We start from the raw sequence: 23,200 nt of genomic DNA, 5'->3' as shown, positions 1-23,200 counted from the left end.
CGGCACTAATTAGCTCATTCAATTAAATTGCATGCGCAAATTGGAAGAATTAGGGGTTACAGAGGATGGGCAGACTGGATGGGTCATATGGCCTTTATCTGCCGTCATGTTTCTATATCTATCTAATCAGCGCTGTTAATTGGATGTTAAGCAATTAGCAGCACTGATTGGCATTAATCAAGATTTGTGCGCACGGCTCACTAAGCGTATTCTGTAACGTGGTACGCTTAAATTCTAAGTCGCATAGTTGAAAAGGGCCATGGCTGTGTCCATGGGAGGGGCATGGGCATTTCTAAAATCGGTGCACGTTGTTCTCGAATTCACCCGCTCTGCACCTAATTTAGTTGTCAGGATTTACGCCAAGTAAAACATGGCGTAAACGGCCGCTACTAGATTTGATCACGTGGAGAGCTGCTTGGCGTAATTCTGTACGCCGCACGGAAATTTAAGCCTATTCTATAAAATTTCGGTGTCCGATAGAGAATACGCCTAGGCGTATTTTTTCCCACGCGGAATTTTCAGGCACCATATATAGGGTGTAGCCCAATATGGGAATGCGAAGTCTCAGGAATTTGCTTTAAAAGGGGTCTCAAACTCAGGTTTATGCGTCTCTCCTGTAAGATTCAGGCGCTGGAGAGGGGACCTTCCCTGGTGGCGTGGATGATCTCTCAGGGCTTTGCTTTTCTGTCGAATTCCCATTTGTCAGTGAGTTTCTGCTGCTACTGCTAACCTGATTGATATACAAGGACAGTGACAAATTTCCACTTGACATTCTCTCTCTCTCTCTCTCTCCCTCCCCCTTTCACTCCCCCCCCCCCTCTCTCTCTTCTCTGGCTAAACTGCAGCCTTAACTTTTGTGTGTTGCAGATAGAGAAGGGAAGCCCTGGGACAGAGGAAGAAAAGAATAAAAAAGCACTTCCAAGTTATGGGACTTCCCGTAGCTCCTTGAACAGAATCAGTGTGAAGAGAAGAAAAAACTCTCATTACAAAGGTGAGCAGAAGGTTTTTTTATTTTTTTTTTTAATTTTGCCCTTTTAACATTCTTGTCTGTTGTCTTGTGGACTGAACGTTTACCAGTGTTTGCCATTTAAGCAACATTTCAAGGACTTTCAGTCACTTTTTAAGGTGTGTATGACCATGTGGATATTGATGCAAGGACTACCAAAGTCATTCCATCCAGAGTTACAGTGGGGGGGGGGGGGGGGGGAAAAAAAAATCAAATCTAAGTATTTTTTTTATTTATTGTTAAAACCCATTTTGCTTTGGGGCACACTGAGGTCCTGCGGACAGCCCTGGATCTGGTCTTCAGGGTGATCATTTGAAACGGGATCCTCCCCTCTTATCAACCCTATAACCCTGTAGCTGGAACCCAGAAGAGTTATGCGTTTACAGCATTCTCTTTGCCCCCACTCTGGTGGGCTGTCACTCCAGCTTTTCTCTGTCGCTTTAAAATGGAGCTGTTTGCTTTCCAGGGCTGCATATGCACGTTGGTGTGCTGCCAGTCATCTGCTGGAGCACTCAGAATAAATGTGAAACAATAGGCAATATTTATTTCGAGCATTGTGTGTCATGCCTTGTGGCATCACTGTTTTAATTTGCGTGATAGTATTTATTCTAGCTTTGATGAGGCGTCTGGGGAGGGAGAGGAAGCTTTGTCAAGGATTGAAGAGTGCTGGTTATGGCTTAGGATGGATTTGTGGCGTGGTTTCGATTGGCTGCAAGCTATGAGGAAATCCACGGTGTTTGTCTTGGCTGCACCACAGAGAAATATATTTAGTAGCTCAGGCTAGCGTTCCTCTAACCCAGCAGGCATTACAAAGAAGTGCAGCCGGCACATTCAGCCCTCAGATCCTCAGGTCTGGACACTGGTGCCTGTCAGTACTTTCAGGACGTCTCTAACCCCACTGAATTCTTCATTTTACAGATGAAAACATTCAAGTTTCGCCGGGAAAGAGTGGTCCCCGAACTGGTTCCCGATACCGCGGCCGGGCCAGGAGAGGAACTTTAATATGGTCACAATGTTGGCGCCTCGTGGTTCTCGGTCACCGCTTCGCACCGTGCTGGATGTGTCGTTGGACTACAGAGTTTAATTCAAGAAAGAAGACTTGGACAGAGTTCAGGTGAGTGCGGGGTGCAGCTGGAACAGAAGCAGTATAGTCAGGGTCAGTGCAAGAGTTTTGGGGCACCCTAAGCAAACCCTTCAGCTTTACGCCTCCTCTACTCAATTAACTACGGATAACTCGAGTCGACCTGCACTTCAGGAAGCAGGTGAAAGCCTGGCTCTTCTCCCAAGCCTTTAATACATAGGGTGGCCGACTTATACACTCATTCTGCCCCTGGACTAGCTTGCTACACCCACTGTAATTAAACTCTGGAATTCATTGCCGGAGAATGTGGTAAAGGTGCTTAGCTTAGAGGAGTTTAAAAAAGGTTTGGATGGCTTCTTGAAGAAAAAGTCCATAGACCATTGTTAAATGGACTTGGGGAAAATCCACTATTTCTGGGATAAGCAGTGTAGAATGTTTTGTACTTTTTTGGGATCTTGCCAGGTATTTGTGACCTGGATTGGCCACTGTTGGCAACAGGATGCTGGGCTTGATGGACTTTTGGTCTTTCCCAGTACGGCAATACTTATGTACTTATGCACTGTAACTTAGACCGGTTCCTTATAACTTGATTAACTGTACATAGAACTTGCCTTGAGTTTAGCCATCCATTTATCCCAACTGACTCTGTACCACCCATCTTTCCCCGTCTATATATCTGCTTTTGACCTCCTCAGCTATATGGTAAGCTGTAGTGTAGAAAAGCATCAGTATCATTATCGTACATACATATAGTAACATAGTAGATGATGGCAGAAAAAGACCTGCACGGTCCACCCAGTCTGCCCAACAAGATAACTCATGTGTGCTACTTTTTGTGCATACCCTACTTTGATTTGTAGCTGTGCTCTTCAGGGCACAGACCATGTTATCTGAATGTTTTAATGGTGTGCTTATTAGATATTCCATTGCTATTATGCTTACGTCATATTATATCTCAGTTATTTGAATTTCAGCGCTGTTAAACGTGTATATTTTTGATCCTGTTTTCTGGTAGTCGTATTATTAGGTCTCAATTTACTGCTTTCCATTCTGTCTATGTCTTTACTTGTTCATTTTACTATTGTTATGCTGCTAACAAAATTGTAAGTTTTATGTTAAATTGCACCTGCTGTACACCACCTTGGGTGAATCTCTTCATAAAGGCGGTTAATAAATCCCAATAAATAAAGAAATAACTTTCAGTCCTCTAATCTGACCCTCCACCCCCAAAAATCAAAGAGGTATTTGAAAATTGCATTTGAAAGCAAGCATCGAGTTTGTGTGACCATCGGGATCTATTATTTTGCTCTGACTGCAGCTGCTCTTTGACGCCCACCCTCAGAGGTTGCTGCCCTAGGCAATTGCCTAATTGTGCCTAATGGTTGGGGAGGATGAAGGACTGAGGGACCCTTTTACTAAGCCGTGTAGGTGCCTGCGCGTGCCCAACGTACACCTATTCGGAGTTAACGCGTGGTCCGTGCGGTAATTTCATTTTTTATGCGTGTGCACTACGAGCGCCAGAAAATAGATTTTATTTTCTTGGCGCATGGCGAAAATCGGGCGGTAACTCCAACTTGATGCACGTAGGCAATTACCGCATGATTAACATAAGACACCTTACCGCTGTCAATGGCTGGCGGTAAGGTCTCAGGCCCAAATTGGATGCGCGCCAATTTTTATTTTGCCGCCTGTCCGTTTTCGGTAAAAATGTTAAAAAGGCATTTTTTTTTACAGGCGCGCTGAAAAAATGGAGCTGCGCGCGCCCAAAACATGTGCCTACGCTACCGCAGGCCATTTTTCAGCGCACCTTCGTAAAAGGACCCCTGGAAAACTTGCAAGTAACCCTGCACATATCAATGCTGCCACTTAAACATGAGATGAGGGAATGGGCACAGTCATGTTCTGGAAAAGCAGTACAGCATCTCATAGTACAGAGCAAAAGGATTTCATACCCCTGCCGGGAGTCAGTACCGTATCGATTCCGGAGATGGCGGGATCATCTGCTTCCTCGATACTCTTACCAACAGAGACTTGTCCAGAGGCGCTGATGAACTCCAGAAACTCTGAGGACCACAGGGTTCCTTTTTTGTTTGAATCTTTTTATTAGTAGTAACATAACAACAATTCGATAAGAAGTACAAATGCAATAAATCCTACCATTGATCTAAGATCACTAGACTGTTTTAGTTTTCTCCCCTTCCCCCTCCCTCCTCCCTACTACCCAACTAGCATCCCTTATCAATTCTATATTTACCATACATTATTGATGATAACAAAACAAATATACTAGGAAACAGATAAAAATGCGACTTCCCCATAGTTGGCACATTTTGTGAAGGTTACTCTATTGGGATTAGTCATCCAACCCTACCCCCCCCCTTCCTCCTCCCCTCCCTTCCCTCTTGCTACCTTCCCTCACTCCCACCCCCCCTCCCTCCCCCCTTGCTTTTAAATGGCTGAGTGGTCAGGGCATCCTCCGCTATCTTTCCCAGTGGTAGGCATATTCTTGGATCGGTCTCTGCCAGCCAGCTTTTGCAAAATTCGCCGCTTTGATGTGGGGTGGAGTGTATTGCAATATCTCTCCCACACTTTCCTGAAGGCAGACGAATCTTTCTCCCCTCCATTGTAGAGAGTATGTCCGCATAATTCCAGGTGCAATAGCTCTGTCATTTTCGACTTCCACAGCTCTTTGGTGGGTGCTTGCTCTTCCCTCCATTTGAGTAAAATCACTGTCTTCCCAATCAAAACTGCTTTTTTTGTAAAAATCCGACATATCCTGATGGCATGGGCTTCTCCATAGTGAATACGTCAAACAAAATCAGAGGATTAATCACTACTGATGTGACCTGCAAATGTTTTCTGCAGTTTTTTCTGCATCAGTATTCAAAAGCCCTTATGTGGCTGACAGCCAGCTGCTGACCGCAGGATGGTTTAAAAAAAAAAAAACCCTGCTAGCATAAGATCATGCTTAAATTTTAGCATATAAGTTGCTATGCTTCAAAGATGTAAATGCTGAAAACGGGACAAGGCTTAAGGTTATGAGCAGAGCAATGACATTCAGCCGCTGTAGGGATAAGGTTATCCAAAAATTCAAAAGTGCATCAGCAAATATAAAAAATAGTAACATAGTAACTGTTGGATTATTTGTAGTAAATAATTAGCAGATTTTAGTACACACAGCTTCAGCTTTAGAAATGTTAATTTCTTTCTTCATCTCTCTCTCATTCACCCCTGAATAATTCACTGCTGAGTCACTTTAAAGTTGAAGTAACAAAACATCTGTTTACTCACAGTTTGCAGTTAGATTATAATCAGACAGGCTTATATATACATATTACTATACATTTGTATTATCAGCTCCTTCCATGTGCTTAGATGGTAATGGATGCTCACACCACCATAGATCCTCTCAGGTTAGGAGAGATCATGAGCTCCATGTGCTCCATGTGCTTCATGTGCTGCATCTAACCCCCACAGGAAGTTGCATAGCTGTGTGACCTCTCTAAGTAATTCACATCAGAGGTCACAGAGTAATCACAGAGAAATAATAGGTGACAGGCAATGCATGTAAAATACAATTACATTCCAACAAACCCCTTCTCATGCATAACTGTCATGCAATTATTTATTCATACAAAGTCCAAGCTTTATACGCAGATTCACAAAATGTTCTCTGGGTAACGGTTTGGTCATGATGTCAGCTGTCATCTCACTGGTGTGACAATAGTGTAGACTGATGACCCCTTCTTTTGCCAACTCTCGCACGTTGTGGTATTTCGTTGCGATGTGCTTGGTGCGTGACTGAACCTTGTCATTCTGTGACAGTCGGATGCAGCTCTGATTATCTTCCATTATCTGGATTGGTCTCTTTTCAGCTATTCCAAAATCCAGCAAAAGTTTTTCAATCCATATCAGTTCTCTGCACGCTTCCGATACGGCCACGTATTCAGCTTCTGTAGAAGACAAACTCACAATACTTTGTTTATGACTGGCCCATGAAATTTGTACATTTCCATACATAAACACATATCCACTTGTGGATTTATAATCAGAATGATCCCCTGCCCAATCTGAATCACAGTAACATATTAGTTTTGGATTACTATTGGCTGAAATCTTTAATTTACAATCAATGGTACCCTTTAAATACCTTACCATCCTTTTTACTGCAGTCCAATCTGATTTGGTAGGTGAGCTGACCCTTCTGCTCAAAATTCCTACTGCATTTGCTATATCAGCCCTGTATGTGGTAGCTAGATATAAAAGCTTACCTATGGCTGATCTATATTGGATGTTATCTGGTAAAGGTTCTCTTACTGTTTCATCCTTCAGAAAATCAGTGATCATGGGAGTGCTTACAACTTGGGCATCTTGCATACCTAAACTTTCAATAAGCTCATTTATTTTCTGCTTCTGGCTTAGAAGATAAGAACCATCATTTTGTTTCTCAATTTCTATACCAAGATAGTATGACACATTACCAAGTTCTTTTATCTCAACATTGAGGTTTAAATATTTTACAATGTCCTTGTACTCTTGCTCACTTTTGCTTGCAATGAGCAGATCATCAACAAAAGCTAAAATGTATGCATATTGTCCATTTGTGCACCTAGTGTACAAGCATTTATCTGCTTCACCTTGCTTAAATCCTAAATTTGTCAATATTTCATGCAATTTATCATTCCAACATTTTGCACTTTGCTTTAATCCATAAAGACCTTTGTTTAATTTACACACTAGCTGTCTTTGTTTTGTATTTATGAAACCTGTTGGCTGTTCCATGTACAAGTCTTCAGTTATATCTCCGTGAAGAAACGCTGTTTTCACATCAATGTGGTTGACTTGCATGCCTTTTGAGACTGCAATGCTCAGAAGTGTTCTGATTGTCGTGTGTTTCACTACAGGTGCAAACACTTCATCAAAATCTTCTCCATATTTTTGAAGATATCCCTTTGCCACTAATCTGGCTTTATACCTTTCCACTTTTCCTTGTGCATTCCTTTTTAACTTGAATACCCATTTGCATCCTATAGCTTTCTTGCCAGGAGGTAATTTTGTAAGAATCCAAGTATTATTTTTATCCAATGCATCAATTTCTTCTTGTGCAGCTTTATGCCATTCAGCAGCTTCTTCTGCTGGCATTTTCTCAATCTCATCCCATGTTAAGGGCTCTTGAGCTTCTGCTGACTTTGTTAGGTAAGACAGTCTTGGGGGTGGAACACCTTTGTTTTCCCTGGATGAGCGTCTGACAACAGGTTGGTCTGACCTTTCCGCATCCTCAAAATCTGAGAGTCCTTCTCCAATTGATTCCCCTTCTCCAACTGTACTGTCTTCTTCAATGATCCTTTCTGTGTCTGCTTCCTCTGCCTGTTCCTCGTTAGATACAGGTGAGTTGCTTTCAGACATCTGCCTTGGTATGGCATTTATATACACTGGCATGTCTATTATGGTTCTAGTTTCATATTCTGGATGATAAGGCTCATCTGGGATAATCCAGCCTTTATCAACCCTCTTGTTTTCATCAAAATATGTAACATGTCTTATGCCAACAATGCCAGTTTTCAGATTCAAAATTCTATATCCTTTGTGTCCTGGAGCATAGCCAACTAAAATGCCCCTTTCTGTTGTGGAATCCAGCTTATGCCTTCTTTGCTTTGGTACATGAGCATATGCTGTACTTCCAAATGTTCTTATGTGTGACAGGTTTGGCTTCCTACCATGCCATGTCTCATGTGGTGTGCGCTCAGCGCCTTTAGTTGGCATTCTGTTTTGTAGGTACACTGCTGTGAGAATGGCTTCCCCCCATAGTCTTTTAGGGAGATTGCTATCTGACAGCATACATCTGGTCATTTCCACAAGTGACCTAAATTTTCTCTCTGCAACAGAATTTTGCTCTGGTGTGTAAGCTACTGTTGTGATATGTTGAATGCCTTCTTGTTCTAGAAATGTGCACATGCTTTGTGAAGTGAACTCACCACCATTGTCGGTCTGAAGAACCTTTGGTTTTCTTTCAAATTTATTGCTCACCATGGCTACGTATTTCTTCAGCATGTCTGTGACTTGACTTTTCTCTTTCAGCAAATAGGCCACACAGTATCTAGAGAAATCATCCAAGAATATTAGCACAAATCTGTTATTTCCCAATGATGGGATATTAAACGGTCCACATAAGTCACTGTGTATTAAGTCCAGCACTTTATTACTCCTATTTCCTGTGTATGCAGGAAATGAGGATCTTACACCTTTTTGAGTAACACAGTCTATGCATTTCTCCATTTTACCAGCATCTGCACTTATCTGAATGCCGGTGGCCAGTTGCTTACTGTAAAGATCCTGGATCACCTTAGAATCACGATGTCCCAGGCGGCGGTGCCAGATTTCCAGACTACATTTACCATCATTCTTCCTTACTTGCGCCATATGTGAGGCTTCACCTGAAATGTTCAGCTTATAAACATCATTATGCATAAAAGCTTCAGCATACACTTTATCATTTTTAGAGATTGTGCACTTACTGTTTTCAAAATGAATCACAAATCCCTTCTTATCTAATGTAGATACACTAAGCATATTGCAAACTGCTTGGGGAATATACAAGACATCACTTACAGGAATTTCTTTAACTTCATTAGACACTTTGCATTTTAAGAATCCAATACCTTTTGCTTGGATCTTAGCAGTCCCTGCGTTTGCAGTTTTAAGAATACCTTCTTCTGGACACATTTCCTGAAAGAAATCCTTACAATTGGTTAAATGGCATGTGCTCCCTGAATCCAAAATCCAAGTACTTTCATTTGAATTATTATTTACCATAGTCAAAGATTTTTCTGCCATTAGAAAGCCCTTGTGTTTATCTTTGTCCTTCATACATTTCCTGGTTTGAAAATTCTTTAGTTCCATTGGCTTAGGTGAGCTAGAGGGAGTGTTTTGTGTTTCCTTACACCATTTAGATACATGTCCCTCCTTTCCACATGAGTAGCAAATCAGCTTGCCCTTGGGTGGAGTTTTCCCATAGCTCCGCCTTCCTCTGTTCTTTGCCAAGAAATTTGTTTCATTTCTCTCTGACTGACTTTGAGAACACATCTCCTCAGAATCATTTATTATGCATTCCTGCCTTAGTTTTGATGTTGCCTGTTCAAAAGATTGCCCTTCAATGGCCTCATTTACAGACCTAAAAACATCAAACTTCTTTGATAGTGAGGTAAAAAGAAATGCTCTTTTCAATGCATCACACATGGGAATTCCAGAAAGTTCTAGCTTTTGAAATGAAGACATAAGATGCATAATGTGATCATTACATTTACTTTTATCCCTTAATTTGGTTTCATTCAACTCTGCCAACCAAATTGGTTGCTGCTTTGCATATGTAGTTGCATACATAGTTCTCAGTTTATATAAAATGTCCTTTGGTGTATCTTTTCCCTCCACTAATATGGCTTGTTTCTCTGAGAGAGCTTCCAAAAGCATGCACTTCACATAATAGTTTGCATTGTCCCATTCAGCCATATTTTCAGCTGTTCTGTCTTGGTCTAAGCATATATTTAATCCTTTTGTTCGAAGGAGACATATGAATCTTAGTTCCCACTGCTGATAATTAAACTCAGTTAATCTAGGCACCTTGAGAGAATAGAAAAATGGTGAATTTCTTCCCTCAGCCATTTTCTTAGCCTTCTGTCTGCTGTGTGGGGGGAGAGAGAGACAGACTGAATCTTTCCTTTAAAACTTAAGAGAAAAATGTGGCCTTTTTTTCTGCCTAGTAATATTTCTCTTCTTTTTCAATTCCTGGACCCTGGGCCCATAACCCTTTTGTTGGATTATTTGTAGTAAATAATTAGCAGATTTTAGTACACACAGCTTCAGCTTTAGAAATGTTAATTTCTTTCTTCATCTCTCTCTCATTCACCCCTGAATAATTCACTGCTGAGTCACTTTAAAGTTGAAGTAACAAAACATCTGTTTACTCACAGTTTGCAGTTAGATTATAATCAGACAGGCTTATATATACATATTACTATACATTTGTATTATCAGCTCCTTCCATGTGCTTAGATGGTAATGGATGCTCACACCACCATAGATCCTCTCAGGTTAGGAGAGATCATGAGCTCCATGTGCTCCATGTGCTTCATGTGCTGCATCTAACCCCCACAGGAAGTTGCATAGCTGTGTGACCTCTCTAAGTAATTCACATCAGAGGTCACAGAGTAATCACAGAGAAATAATAGGTGACAGGCAATGCATGTAAAATACAATTACATTCCAACAGTAACATAGTAGATGACGGCAGAAAAAGACCTGCACGGTCCATCCATTCTGCCCAACAAGATAACTCATATTTGCTGCTTTTTGTGTATACCCTACTTTGATTTGTACCTGTGCTCTTCAGGTCACAGACCGTATAAGTCTGCCCAGCACTATCCCCGCCTCCCAACCACCAGCCCCTCCTCCCAACCACCGGCTCTGGCACAGACCGTATAAGTCTGCCCCGCACTATCCTCACCTCCCCACCACCTGCCCCTCCTCCCAACCACCAGCCCTGGCACAGACCGTATAAGTCTGCCCAGCACTATCCCTGCCTCCCAACCACCGGCTCTGGCACAGGCACAGACCGTATAAGTCTGCCCAGCACTATCCCCTCCTCCCAATCACCGGCTCTGGCACAGACCGTATAAGTCTGCCCCGCACTATCCCCGCCTCCAAACCACCAGCCCCTCCTCCCAACCACCAGCTCTGGCACAGACCGTATAAGTCTGCCCAGCACTATCCCTGCCTCCCAACCACCGGCTCTGGCACAGGCACAGACCGTATAAGTCTGCCCAGCACTATCCTCACCTCTCCACCACCAGCCCTGCCTCCCAACCACCAGCTCTGGCACAGACCGTACAAGTCTGTCCAGCACTATCCCCGCCTCCCAACCACCAGTCCCGCTTCCCACCACCGGCTCTGGTACAGACCGTATAAGTTTGCCCAGCCCTATCCCCGCCTCCCAACCACCAGCCCTGCCTCCCGATCTTGACTAAGCTCCTGAGGATCCATTCCTTCGGCAAAGGATTCCTTTATGCTTATCCCATGCATGTTTGAATTCCGTTACCGTTTTCAGTTCCACTACCTCCCGCGGGAGGGCATTCCAAGCATCCACTACTCTCTCCGTGAAAAAATACTTCCTGACATTTTTCAGGAAACTCAACATATAATATTTGCTCAATTTGTTAGAAATATTTTGCTCAGCACTAAAAAAAAATTCTTTATCGATTTTTAACAAATTTTTAACAACTGGCCTCATAAACCAAGGGATAAACATAAAGGAATCCTGTTCAGAAGAAATGGATTCTCAGGAGCTTAGCCGAGATTGGATAACAGAGCCGGTAGTGGGAGGCGGGGCTGGTGGTTGGGAGGCGGGGATAGTGCTGGGCAGACTTATACGGTTTGTGCCAGAGCCGATGGTGGGAGGCGGGGATAGTGCTGGGCAGGAAACCTAGACTACCCCAACTTGACATTTCGGCCTTTAGATTGTAAGCTCTTCTGAGCAGGGACCGTCCTTAGTTGTTAATTTGTACAGCGCTGCGTATCCCTAGTAGCGCTCTAGAAATGTTAAGTAGTAGTAGTAGTACTTGTACGGTCTGTGCCCTGAAAAAGACAGGTACAAATCAAGGTAAGGTATACACAAAAAAGTGGCACATTTCTTGGGCAGACTGGATGGACCGTGCAGGTCTTTTTCTGCCATCATCTACTATGTTACTATGTTACCAATATACAATAGGACACCCCTTATAGCGGCTACCATCATTGGCCCCACCACCAGCCAAACAAACCACAGAGAAAAACTCTCATAACATAATGAGAGAAATGTCTGTGGTGAAAGATCAGTCGGGATTACAAAATTTATTTTTAATTTTAGTGCAAAAACAAAATCTATTAAGCAGCTATTTAAAATTATTCAGTTGAAAAAGAATGATAAGAAGTCAAAAATTATAACAGTGCAAAAGTTATACCAATAAGTTAGTTGTATAACTTTAACTGTGTATTTTGAGTCACCCAACTGAAGTGGATTACCGAAGGTTCGCATTAAGATCCAGGAACAACTTATCTTGTTTGCTGCATGGTTGTTGAGTTGAAAAATGACATTTAAGCGTGTGGTTTTTCCCTCTCCATCGCCCTGGGAAGGCTTCCACGAAATGTGGCTAAAATAGCTGTATCGGGGGAAAGGATTATTTCCAGACAGAAAATTTCCGCACAGAAATTGCAATTTATCGGCATAAACGGCTTTGAAAAGTTTCCTCCGTACAAACGCACGCTCTGTTTTCATTTTCATACTTGATAGCGCTACCAGTTGAATGGATCGTCCCCGGCGCTCTGGGCTCCATCTTCAAGCTCAAGAAAAACCGAACATTCTGGCGATCGGCGGACTTCCACACTTTTCGCAGTCAGTTTCCATGTCCGCTTTTACCTTTTCCCACGCCTGTCCTTTCCAAGTTTAAGAAGGCACGTGCGGTAACAGAGCCTGGCCAAATTCTTGAGCGGTTCGTTTCACCCTCTCTTTGAAAATAGTATCAGTCGCCTCTGTATTATTCTTTTCACTGCTTTGTAAGTACTTACCTTCCACTTCTTCCACTCAAGTGCTTAAGTTGACAGGGGACCGCTAGGGGAAGGCGCTGTCGGTTCTGTTAGCTGTTGTAGATAGGAAACAGGGATGCTGCGGTCTTTTCAGGTTTCTATATTGCCTCCCCTACCTTTTCTGGAAGAAATGCCAAGGAGCTAAGCCATCCAATGCAATTCACCCACAGGTGCTGTATCCCACCATGCCCAGTTTGCTGCCATCAATGAGAGGAGATGGTGGGCGGGGAGCCATTTTTCATCCTTTCCGTATTTGTGTCCTGTGCAGCTGCACCACTCATGCATCTCTTTATGGCACTGCCAAATGGGGCATCAGAGAAACAGCTTATAGTCATTACAACAGCATATGAAGGGAGTGGAGAACTTTGGAGGTTATCCCCCAGACAACACAGCTCAGGGCGTGCTGTTACTTAAGTGTATCTTTTACTACAGCATAAATACTAGCGGTACTCACTCAAGCCAGGGGCGTAGCCAGACACCCAATTTTGGGTGGGCCTGGGCCCAAGATGGGTGGGCAGAAGAACTCCACCTTGTCCCACAAATAATTTGGTCTCTCTCTCTCTCTGTCTCGCCTGCATGCCATACGGTCTCTCAAACATCCCCCCTCCCCGCATACCTTTTAAATAGCAGATTTTCACCAGTAGTGAGCAGCAACTAATACACACTGCTCATGTTGGCCCCACAGCCTTCGCTCCGATGCAACTTCCTGTTTCCGCATAGGCGGGAATACATCAGAGGGAAGGCTGTGGGGCCGGTGCGAGCAGTATGTATCAGTCACTGCTCGCTGCAGGCGAAGGTCTGCTATTTACAAGGTATGCAGGAGGGACAGTTGTTGGGAGTTTTTGGCTGGTGGGGCTTGGGGATCCCTGCCAGACACATCATAGGTGTGCTGCCACAGGGTGGGCCTGGGCCCACCCTTGGCTACGCCATTGATTTAAGCATACTCTGAGATAGCCGTTAATAACAGAACTTAATTATCCACTCCTACCCTAGCTGAGATCCTTTTCATGCCTTTCTGACTCCACATGCAACTTTCTTTATTCTCTATCAAACTCCTTATCTGTCTATATGCTCCACCTTCACCTACACCCTATGCTGTCTATTGAGATGTTTTATTGTGTATTTTGTTGACATTGTAAGCAGTACACCATGCCACAATTCTGTTGGTATTATCTGTTGCCTGTGTTCAGAGTGATCTTGTTGTACATAAATCCTAATAAATAAATAAACATCTTTCTTCGAGACTATAGAGCCTGGCTTGGGAGAAAATAGCTTTAAATGCTTTTACATTACAAAAGCCAAAGCATTCAAATGAGTTTAATGGTGTAAGAGCACACTGTATACCATAGCAGGGATGAGTGGTCCATAAATGCTTAGATTAGACTATAAGGGGAAAATATAATTTTATGAAGAAATTGCTGTTCTTAAACCAGCTGCTGGGGGTCGGGGGGGGGGGGGGGAGGGCGGGGGTTGGGATTGTTTTCCTATCATGCAGGGGAATGCAGGATGCAGTTCTGTTGTTCTGCTTTTGGTTTTCAACTCTTAAAAAAAGGTTTGGACAAGTTCCTGGAGGAAAAGTCCATCGTCTGCTATTGAGATAGACATGGGGGAAGCAACTGCTTTTCCTGGGATTGGTAGCATGGAATGTTGCTACTAATTGGTTTTCTGCCAGGTGCTTGTGAACTGGTTTGGCCACTGTTTGGAAATAGGATACTGGACTAGATGGACCACTGCTGTGACCCAATATGGTTGTTCTTATTTTTTTTTTATTACATTTGCACCCCGTACTTTCCCACTCATGGCAGGCTCAATGCAGCTTACATGGGGCAATGGAGGGTTAAGTGACTTGCCCAGAGTCTCAAGGAGCTGCCTGAAGTGGGAATTGAACTCAGTTCCTCAGGACCAAAGTCAACCACCCTAACCACTAGGCCACTCCTCCATTGTTGCTACTATTTGAGATTCTACATGGTACATGGATGGAATGTTGCTATTCCACTAGCAACATTCCATGTAGAAGTCGGCCCTTGTAGATCACCCATGTGGCCGCGCAGGCTTCTGCTTCACAGAAGCAGAAGCCTGCGCAGACTTCTACATGGAGTGTTGCTAGTGGAATAGTAACATTCCATGTAGAATCTCCAATAGTATCTATTTTATTTTTGTTACATTTGTACCCTGCGCTTTCCCACTCATGGCAGGCTCAATGCGGCTTACATGGGGCAATGGAGGGTTAAGTGACTTGCCCAGAGTCACAAGTAGCTGCCTGTGCCTGAAGTGGGAATCAAACTCAGTTCCTCAGGACCAAAGTCCACCACCCTAACCACTAGGCCACTCCTCCACTCTTATGAGTAGAATTTTTTTGTAAACTGGTGACACTGTATCAAGAAAGGTCTCCATTGTAGCTACAAATACCCAGCACTGCTGGTGTCCAGTGCCCTCAACTTTCCAAGTGGGACTAAATTCTACATATATTGCAAAAAAAAATTGGCGCCGAAAAAAACCCTACTCAGTGCTATTCCATAAACTGCGCTTCAATTTAGGCTCAGTTTATAGAAAAGGGCTTACGTCCGGAAACCGCAACTACATTTAGGCACAGCCATATACACCAATGGAAACATCGTGCAAACGCTCAAGCCTAAATTAGGCATGGATCCCACCTAACTCTATAATTACGTGTGCAACCGATCCACCCATGACCCTCCCATTTTCACGCCCCCCCTTTTCGACTCGCGTGTACAATTTACGCACGTACATTTTAATGAATTCTATTTAGTGCCAATAATAATTGCTTTTTAAAAAGCCAATTCTTGGCGCTAATTAGATCATTATTCAATGAAATTGCAAACGCAAGTTGAGCGAGCACCCAAATTTGTGCGTGTAATTTTCAGCACTTTTTATAGATTTAGGCCATTGATGTTTCTCTCCTGGTAATAACAGGATACGAGTCCAGCTGCAGACAGTTTATCCCGGGAGCGACCACCTCTCTTTGGGATTTTCAGTGTCCGTTGGGAGATGCTGCAGTTTAGGATCAGCTGTTATTTCCTTTAAATGTGTGTGGCACGAGTGTGGAACTGATTAAAACGTCCCTGCAAACAGCTGGTATGGCTGGAATCCCTTTCATGCCCCACCTCTAACTGAACAGAGAATAAAAGCAAGGATGTAAGCCCCCCCCCCCCCGACCAGCTGACTGTCTGCTCTTGTCCCCTCTTAAAACACAGCCTAACTGCATATAGATTTCTTTGGCTGGCCTTGTCAGCGCTGGTCTACCCAGTACCAGCATTCTCTGCCCTTTGCTGGAGATTTTCCTCGGCACAGGTGTTGGCTCTGTTGTTGCTGTGGGTGCTTAAGAACCCCCTCCCAAGGCCACCCCCCCCCCTCCAGACATCAGACAGAGGTCTGAGCTGCCTCCCAGTCACGTTTCTTCTCCTGTCAGCTGCCGTGAGCCTGAGACAGTGAAGAGATGACGTGGGAGACAGATCTGATATCGGGGGAGTGGGGGGGGGGGGAGGGTGCCCAAACCACTCTCAGTCCTGATGGAACTGGCACCTGGGTTTCTAAGTGTTATTTAAATGATTAGATTTTCTCTCATTCCTCTTGGTGTATTTTAATTTACGTGAGTAACATAGTAGATGACGGCAAAGAAAGACCTGTACGGTCCATCCAGTCTGCCCAACAAGATAAACTCATATGTGCTGCTTTATGTGTATACCTGACTTTGATTTGTATCTGCCATTTTCAGGGCACAGACCGTAGAAGTCTGCCCAGCGCTAGCCCCGCCTCCCAACCTCTAGCCCCGCCTCCCAACCTCTAGCCCCGCCTCCCACCACCGGCTCTGCCTCTGCCATCTCCAAGTTCACATAATTGATTGTAATTATTTCTATAATCGGTCATCTTACTATTGCTATGCCGTTAACAAAACTGTACCTGTTATCAGTGGTGTGCTGGAGCAGGCTCTCACAGGCTCGTAAGAGCCGGTTGTTAAGTTTTTAAGAATTTTGGGAGCCGGTTGTTAAAGTAGGGCCCTCCATGGCTACTTTAACAACTGGCTCCCAAAATGTGGGCTTGGGCCCCCTGCTGAATTCTCTTTCACTTTGCTGGTGGGGATACTGAGCCCTGCCAGCCAAGTAAATAGACTGCTGCTGCTCCCAGCTCCTTGTTTCCAGCTCTGAGCAGCAGGCTGGGACTTCCCCAGCATGTGTGAGAAGTTCCAGCATGCTGCTCAGAGCAAGACGTTGGGAGTGATGGCAGTCCATTTATTGTTTGCCAGCAAAGGTATGCCTAGCTTGCCCGCACGAAGGGAGGGAGGAGAGAGAGGCAAGTGTTGCTCCCCCCACCCGGCCACCCCTGGCCCTTCCAATTGCAGAGCTGGCTAGGTCCGGAGAAAGAGCCTGTTGTTAAAAATTTACCAGCACACCCCTGCCTGTTATGCACTGCCTTGGGAGCATCTCTTCATAAAGGCAGTCAATAAATCCCAATAAATAAATTTGGATCAATCCAGTGAGCACGAGAATGGGAAATCCACAATGAGGTCATATGCAGCTTCCCCTGAGCTCTGAAGGGTAGGGACTGAGAACATGGAAGGAGGGTTGCGGCCTGGCAATTTACGAAAACCCACAAACCTAAAGCTCACGTTCCCTTCTTCACTTTCAAAAGATATTGGAAAATATAACCCACAGTAAAATGATCACATTGTGATAACAGTATTCCTCTCCATACAGCCCTGTTCTGCCTTTTGCATTAGTTCAGATTATAAACTTCACTTATGTTATACAGGTCATTTATTTATTTATGGTACATTTAATATATCACTCTATACACACAGGCACATCAAAGTGATGCACAATTAAGCTATAAATAATAATAAGCCGCGACACTGAACATCACTTAAAAACCAACAAAAAAAAAAGAAAAAGCAGTGAAAAAGCACAAAGGTACTAAACTGAAAACATAAAAAGTAATGATGGCAGGGAGGAAAGTCAGTCCCTGCAATGAATCCAACCCGTCACTGACCGGAGTAGCAACGATCAAAAAGCCAAGGGGCTAGTTATCAGCATGGGCTACTGTAAAGACATGTTATTGTACCGCGATTTTGGCGCAGGTTCCATTTTTGTGCAATGAGACCTAGTTACTAATAACTGGGGTTAACAGTAAAATAACACGTCTTAACGGTAGCCTACCTTGATAACTTCCTCCCATAATTAAAGAAAAAAGAAATGTCTCTAGAAATGGAAATCACAGCTATACGTAATAAAAGTTAACCAAGTATAGGACACTCAAGCCACTGTGACATCACTGATGAGACTGTCTCTTAGGAAAGAGGCATTATGACATCACAATATCAACGCTGGTTACTAGAGGTCGAAACTCTTCACACTAAGATGGGAAGTTATGAACATGGGCTACTGTTAAAATGTGTTATTTTACCACTAACTTGTGCTTTTTTAGCACTGGTCCCATTTTATGCAAAGAGACCTAATTACTAATAAATGGGATTAACAGTAAAATAACATTTTAAGAGTAGCCCGTGTTGATAATTTCCTCCCATAATTAAAGAAAAATAATAAATGTCTCTAGAAATGGAAATCACTGTTATATGTCATAAAAGTGAGTCACCTTTAGAACAATCAAGCCACTGTGACATCACTGATGAGGTTGGCTCTTAGGCATTGGTGGAATGAGGCATTATGACATCACAATATCAGCTCTGATTACTAGAGGTTGAATATTTATACTAAGTAGGGAAGTTATGAACATGGGCTACTGTTAAAATGTGTTATTTTACCACTAACTCATGCTTTTATTTTTTTAGCACAGGTCCCATTTTATGCAATGAGACCTAATTACTAATAATTGGGTTTAATAGTAAAAGAGCATGTCATAACAGTAGCCCATGTTGATAACTTCCTCCCATAATTAAAGAAAAAGAAATGTCTCTAGAAATGGAAATCACTGCTATATCTCATAAAAGTAAGCCAAGTTTAGAGCAATCAAGCCATTGTGACATCACTGATGAGGTTGGCTCTTATTGGTGGAATGAGTCATTATGACCTCACAATATCAGCTCTGGTTACCAGAGACTGAAACTCTTCAAAGTAAGGGGGGAAGTTACGAACATGGGCTACTGTTAAAATGTGTTATTTTACCACTAATTCATGCTATTTTACTGTTAATGAGACCTAGTTACTAATAACTGGGATTATCTGTAAAATAACATGTCTTAACGGTATCCCATGTTGATAACTTCCTCCCATAACTAAATAAAAAAGAAATGTCTCTAGAAATGGAAATCACTGTTATATGTAATAAATTGAGGCAAATATAGGGCAATCAAGCGATTGTGACATCACTGATGAGGTTGACTCTTAGGCAGTGGTGAAATGAGGCATTATGACATCACAATATCAACTCTTCTGGTTTCCAGATACTGAAACTCTTCACAGTAACCCCCTAACTCTATAGAAGTCTACCAAAAATTGTACGTGCAAATTTGGGCACATGCCCAATTTGCATGTGCAATTTAATTGAATAACGAGGTAATTAGTGCCAATAACAGGAAATGGGAGGGATCATGGGCCGAACAGGGGCATTCCTAGCATTTATGCGTTTTATCATAGAACTTGTAAAAAAGGCTCGTTTCTGACACAAATGAAATGGGCACTAGCAAGGTTTTCCTCGGAGTGTGTATGTTTGAGAGAGACTGTGTGTGAGAGATGGAGTGTGTGTGTCATAGAGAGAATGAGAGAGAGAGACAGAGTCAGCGTGTGTGTGTGTGTGTTTGTGTGAGAGAGAGTGTGTGAGAGACAGAGTGCTGTGTGTGTGAGACTGTGTGTGTGACAGAGAGATAGAGTGTGATAGACAGGGAGTGTTTCAGAGAGAGTGTATGTGAGAGACAGTGAGTGAGTGAGTGTGAGCCCCCACCCCCCTCTCGCAGGGCCCCCCTCCCCACCCCCACCTCTGGTCTCAGGACCCCCTCCCCCCCCTCCCCACCCCCACCTCTGGTCTCAGGACCCCCTCCCCACCTCCCTCTCCCCTGCCCTGCCTCCAGCAATCCATGTCCAGCGACCCTCCCCTCCCCCCCCTCCAGCTACCAATGTCCAGTGACCCTCCCCTCCCCCCCAGCGCATCAAACCCCGCCACCCGCAGTTGCCAGTGGTAACACTGTCTGGCCGCTGTTGCTTCCCATGTTGAGCAGCAGCAGCCGCTACAAAAAGAAAAGAAGCGATAAATGTTTTTAAACCCAGCCCAAATCATTCGCAAATGCCCGAGTCTTACAACGCAGTCTCTGCAGCTGCTCCTCCTCTCGCCTGTCACGTCACTGCATTCCTCTGGGGTCTTATTCCAGGGGCAGTGACGTGGAGTTTCCCTACTCCTCCCCTGCCTGGGAATCAGCTGTTAGTGATGTCATCCTGGCTACAGAGCCTAGCTCAGCAACTCCAGGAGCCACGGACACAGGCAGTCCCACATTAGAACGTTGGTGGTGAGAATTATTATATAGGATATGGGGGATACTTGCCCAGTTTAGGCATGTACATTTGCACTATGTTTCAGTTGGTGCAAATGGTCAAGTCTAAAGTTAGGCGCGATCCCCAGGCATAAGCACTATTTTATAAACCACGCCTAACTTTAAGCTTGGTCTAACTATATTCTATAATATTGCTCCTAGCTTTGTAAAATTGCATTGATTGCCCATTGAGGCTAGAGTAATTTTCAAGTTAGCCTGCTTTCATTTTAAAGTCAGACACAGCCTCAGAACCTAAATTATTTGTATGACCATTTCCAGTTTCCTGCTGCTCAGAGGGCTACAAGAAGAGGAGACACGGTCTTTTCATTTCCCTCAGATAGGGGGAAGAAGAGACTGCGGTTATTTGAATTAATTCTGGCCTTCCAGGCATCTAGACACTGAAAGGATTTTATTGACATTTTTCAATCATGTCCGTCGTATCTTTCTTTAGGAAACGGGATAAAGCGTTCTTGTTTCACCTCTCGCTTGGACTACTGCAACTTGCTTCTCACAGGTCTTCCACTCAGCCATCTCTCTCCTCTTCAATCTGTTCAAAATTCTGCTGCACGATTAATATTTCGACAAAGTCGCTATGCCCATATCAGCCCTCTTCTGAAGTCACTTCACTGGCTCCCTATCCGTTTCCGTATACAGTTCAAGCTCCTCTTATTAACCTATAAGTGCATTCACTGTGTTGCCCCTCACTACCTCTCCACCCTCATCTCTCCCTACACTCCTTCCCAGGAACTCTGTTCACTAGGCAAATCTCTCCTAACTGCACCCTTCTCCTCCACCGCTAACTCCAGACTGCATTCCTTATGCCTGGAATAGACTTCCTGAGCCATTTCGTCAAGCTCCATCCCTGGCCGCCTTCAAATCCGGGCTAAAGGCCTACCTGTTTGATGCTGCTTTTGACTCCTAACTTGTCACTTGCTCGTAACCTTTATCTTGTTTTCCTCTCTTCAATAGTCCCTTTCCCTCTGTGTCCTTCTGTCTGTCCTACCCTTATCCCTTATTGGTCTTGTCTGTCTGTCCTGTTTTAGATTGTAAGCTCTTTTGAGCAGGGACTGTCTTTTCTTCATGTTCAATTGTGAAGCGCTGCGTACAACTGGTAGCGCTATAGAAATGATTTATAGTAGTAGTTGTTTCAGAGATTTCTTCAGCATCAAAACTCCTGCTTGTATCTAACCCCTATAGAGGACTGCTCTGGTTTCTTAACATAGTGTTACCCACTTTGAACTACGAAGGTATTAGCGGGATTCAAGACTAGATTATCAGCTCCTTGTGACTCTGGGCAAGTCACTTAACCCTCCATTGCCCCATATAAGCCGCATTGAGCCTGCCATGAGTGGGAAAGCGCAGGGTACAAATGTAACAAAAATAAAATAGATACTATTGGAGATTCTACATGGAATGTTGCTACTATTGGAGATTCTACATGGAATGTTACTATTCCACTAGCAACATTCCATGTAGAAGGCTGCGCAGGCTTCTGTTTTTGTGAGTCTGACGTCCTGCACGTATGTGCAGGACGTCAGACTCACAGAAGCAGAAGCCTGCACGGTCACATTGCTGATCTGCAAGGGCCGACTTCTACATGGAATGTTGCTAGTGGAATAGCAACATTCCATGTAGAATCTCAAATCATAGCAACAGTGGAGGAGTGGCCTAGTGGTTAGGGTGGTGGACTTTGGTCCTGAGGAACTGAGTTCGATTCCCACTTCAGGAGCTTCTTGTGACTCTGGGCAAGTCACTTAACCCTCCATTGCCCCATGTAAGCTGCATTGAGCCTGCCATGAGTGGGAAAGTTTGGGGTACAAATGTAACAAAAATAAAATTATCACTAGCACTTTTTTCGGTGGCAAGTTTTTTAGGCGTCATAAATAGGATTCACCCCTAAGGAAGGAAGTTATCTGCTTAGGCTACTGTTACTACTACTACTACTCAACATTTCTAAAGTGCTACCAGACTTATGCAGCGCTGTACAGTCAAACATGAAGAGAGACAGTCCCTGCTCAAAAGAGCTTACAATCTGAAGGACATAACAACAGAGACAATCAAATTAGGGTAGCATAGTACATCTGATTACACAATAGTTCATAGGGACAGACTAATAGATCTAAACAGCTAAAGACAATTAAGGTATGTAAATGCATAATACAGACAGATTGGTAGTGGTATTGAATAGAGGAGTAATTTTTATTTTGTTACATTTGTACCCTGCCCTTTCCCACTCATGGCAGGCTCAATGCAGCTTACATATTGTATACAGGTACTTATTTGTACCTGGGGCAATGGAAGGTTAAGTGACTTGCCCAGAGTCACAAGGAGCTGCCTGTGCCTGAAGTGGGAATCAAACTCAGTTCCTCAGGACCAAAGTCCACCACCCTAACCACTAGGCCACTCCTCCACTGTTGCTACTATTTGAGATTCTACATGGAATGTTGCTATTCCACTAGCAACATTCCATGTAGAAGTCGGCCCTTGCAGATCACTAATGTGGCCGCGCAGGCTTCTACATGGAATGTTGCTAGTGGAATAGCAACATTCCATGTAGAATCTCCAATAGTAGCAACATTCCATGTAGAATCTCCAATAGTATCTATTTTATTTTTGTTACATTTGTACCCTGCACTTTCCCACTCATGGCAGGCTCAATGCAGCTTCCATGGGGCAATGGAGGGTTAAGTGACTTCCCCAGAGTCACAAGGAGCTGCCTGTGCCTGAAGTGGGAATCAAACTCAGTTCCTCAGGACCAAAGTCCACCACCCTAACCACTAGGCCACTCCTCCACTTAGGTTAAGTGCCAAAAGCAGAGTCGAAAAGATGAGCTTTCAGCAAGGATTTGAAGATGGGTAGGGATGGGGCCTGACGTATCAGTTCAGGAAGTCTATTCCAGGCAAAGGGTGAAGCGAGGCAGAAAGGGTGGAGTCTGGAGTTAGCGGAGGTGGAGAAGGGTTATTTTAACATGGGTTATTTTAGTTCTAACTCGAGCTATTTT

The 23,200-nt window shown here is 43.7% G+C and overlaps 1 protein-coding gene across 1 annotated transcript in view; it reads left to right on the top strand.

Annotated features, from left to right (window-relative positions):
* The first annotated feature begins 895 nt into the window (after positions 1-895).
* The window catches only part of NDP (norrin cystine knot growth factor NDP), a 72,285-nt gene continuing 49,980 nt past the window's right edge, over positions 896-23,200 (top strand). Inside the window, exons 1-2 of the mRNA XM_030199700.1 lie at positions 896-991; positions 1,925-2,120. The gene's annotated coding sequence lies outside the window, so the exon portion shown is untranslated. The remainder of the gene's footprint in view (positions 992-1,924; positions 2,121-23,200) is intronic.

Source organism: Microcaecilia unicolor, chromosome 4, assembly GCF_901765095.1.
Source record: "Microcaecilia unicolor chromosome 4, aMicUni1.1, whole genome shotgun sequence".
NCBI lineage: Eukaryota > Metazoa > Chordata > Amphibia > Gymnophiona > Siphonopidae > Microcaecilia > Microcaecilia unicolor.
The sequence above is the reverse complement of the archived record's forward strand: the minus strand, read 5'-3'. Positions and strand labels throughout refer to the sequence as shown.